The following is a 2,811-nucleotide window of genomic DNA, read 5'->3' as shown; positions in this document are numbered from 1 at the left end:
AGAGAACTGAAGTAATCTGTCCATGGTCCCTTGAAGAGGAAGAACAGAGCTGAAACTCAAACCCAGGTCCTTCAGGTTTCAAAGTCTAACCATGGTGCCAAGAGAGCCTCTCTGCATGGTTTCCTCTTTGTAAACATGATGCCGGGTGCCCTCCCCTCTCACAGAAATGCTGGGATAATCAAGTGAGTTGTTAGGATAGTAGGCCTGGGAGGGGCCTCAGAGATCATGGTGTTCAAGCATCTCATTTTATAGATGAAGAAACTGAGGTCCAGAAGGGCAACTAACCTAAGACCCTGTGGCTCCTGACAGAACCTGGAACTACAGGTCTCTAAACGCCCCCTTGTTTCATTGTGAAAAATTGCATGCATACAGAAACTAAAATGGCTTCATAAAATATTAAATATAGGCACTCTTTTTTTTTTTTTAATTTTTTTCCTTTATTGATTTTAGAGAGAGAGGAAGTGAGAGGGAGAGAGAGATAGGAACATCGATGAGAGAGAACATCGATTGGCCGCCTCCTGCATGCCCCCACTGGGGATCGGGCCCACAACCTGGGCATGTGCCCTGATAGGGAATCGAGCTGGCGACCTCTTGGTGCATGGGTCGATGCTCAAACAGTGAGCCACACTGGCCGGACAAAAAAATAGGCACTTTTGTAACCACCAGCTATGTCAAAAATTAGAACATTTCAGCAGGGCGAAAAACCCCTCTCGTGCCCTTCCCCCCATTTCCCTCCAAAAGATAATCACTATCCTGACTTTTACGGGAATCGTTTACTTGCTTTTCATTATAGTATCATCACCAAAGTATGCATCCTTAAACACTAGAGTTTAGTTCTTCCCAACTTTGAACTTTATAATGTAGTATCACAGTACACACTCTTCTGTGTCTAGTTCCTTTCACTAAACATTGTGTTTGGGAGTGTCACCCATATCGTTGCATATAGCTGCAGTTCACGCATTTCATTTTTGTCCTGTATTTGTACTAGATTGACTAGTACAAAATTCAACCCAAAACTTCATGTCCAGCCAGATCCACAGAATGTAGCCTATTTTGGAAATAGGGTCTTTGCAGATATAATAATTTATGATGAGGTTATACTGGAGTAGGGTGGACCATAAATCCAGTGACTAGTGTCCTTATTAAAAGGCCATATGAAGACACAGAGAGAAACAGAGAAGAGGACACCATGTGAAGACCGAGACTGGAGTGATGCAACTACAAGCCAAGGAACGCCCAAGACTGCATGCAAACACCGGAAGCTGTGGGAGAGACACAGAACCAATTTTCACGTATAGCTTCCAGAAGGAACCAACCCTGCGGACATCTGGATTTTGGACTTCTAGCCTCCTGAATTGTGAGAGAATACATTTCTGTGATTTTAAGCCACCCAGTTTGTGGTAATTTGCTATGAAAGCCCCAGGAAACTAACACGCTGTTCCACTGTATAGATTAGCTTATAAATATAAATATACCACCTGTCTTTTTTCTGCTTTTACTTTTATTTGTATTATTTTATGCTGAATTTACTCCTGGACCATGATTTTTTTGTTTGTTTCTTTGGTTTCTTCTGCGATATCTTTTTCCCCTGGGCAACCTCCTCTTCTGGTTTAGGGACAATCTGCTCTTTCTCAGGGAGGATCATCTCAGTGTGGCAGGGAGAGCTCGTGTGTGGGTTGATCCGCCCATGAGCTCTGTGAGTTCTACACCGCATCCTGGGAGCTCTGTTTACCTGGCTGTGCTCAATGACCAGAGAACCTACATCTAAACCCTCGAGCTCAGCATTGCTCGCTGCATTTTTAAGCATATGCAACAAAAATTCAGCACACTTTCTGGGCCAGCGACCCTGTGTCCAGCCCCACTGTTTGGCCTGGGCACACCTACCAACTCCACCACTGTAACGACGGGGTGGCACACGTTGCTACTGTAAAGGGACACCCTTCAGATACTTGGTGGCTTTTTGGATATTCATTCTATTGATGGCCTGGGCAGTTTCACTAGTGTTCTTAGAGTGAACACGAAGATTCATACCTCTTGATTTGCATGATTTTGCGGGATTTCATAGGTCAAGTGAATAGCAAACCATTTTCAGAGCTAATCTCTGGTTGTTTTCAGGAAGAGGAGGCTATACCATTTCTCGATGCATTCAGTAGTCGAGGTAGCTTGGTTGGTTTTAGGTTGGGAACAATTATGGATAATGCCACTGTGAACATTGTTGTTCATGTGTCCTGGTGCAAAAAGACACGTGTTTCTCTGGATGACATTGCACTACACCGCTTCCTGAGTGGTCACCCTTCTACGACCATAGCCATGAAACACATTTAGATGAAGGAACAAAGGACAATAGGGCATCAGCAGAGCCCTACTGATGATGCTCCTTCTGACCTGCCCCTGCTCCATCCCAAGCTTCAGAATCAGGGGCCTCAACCTCTTCTGCCTGAACTCTCCTTCCTGCCTCTATCCACGGCCTTGCTGTGGCCCTGACCCCAGCCATCACCTCCTGTTTGCAGGACTCCCCTACTGGTTTTGGCCTTGTGTCTGCCCCCAGGCCAAGTCTCTGAACTTGCTTTCAAACCCTTTTTTCTTTTGCTGGTTGACAGGTCCCTACTCTATTCTTTGTTGTCCCCTGGGCCTTGCCAACCCATCTCAGACCAAAAGTTCTTAACAATGGGCCCTTCTTACAAGGAGGGGCTTCCTGAAATATTTTCTCTCCTACCAGGAAATTCATTGCTTTTAAAAAATGGCCACTCCTAGGGACGGTGAAAGGTTAAGACGGAGAACACAAGGCATCGGGGGCAGAAGAAGTGAATG

At 45.3% G+C, this 2,811-nt stretch overlaps 1 pseudogene; it reads right to left on the bottom strand.

Moving 5' to 3' along the window:
• Window positions 1-1,555: 1,555 nt before the first annotated feature.
• LOC118633559 lies at window positions 1,556-2,086 on the bottom strand (annotated as a pseudogene).
• Between the last annotated feature and the right edge of the window lie 725 nt (window positions 2,087-2,811).

This window comes from Molossus molossus, unplaced genomic scaffold (genome assembly GCF_014108415.1).
Source record: "Molossus molossus isolate mMolMol1 unplaced genomic scaffold, mMolMol1.p scaffold_m16_p_18, whole genome shotgun sequence".
NCBI lineage: Eukaryota > Metazoa > Chordata > Mammalia > Chiroptera > Molossidae > Molossus > Molossus molossus.
The sequence above is the reverse complement of the archived record's forward strand: the minus strand, read 5'-3'. Positions and strand labels throughout refer to the sequence as shown.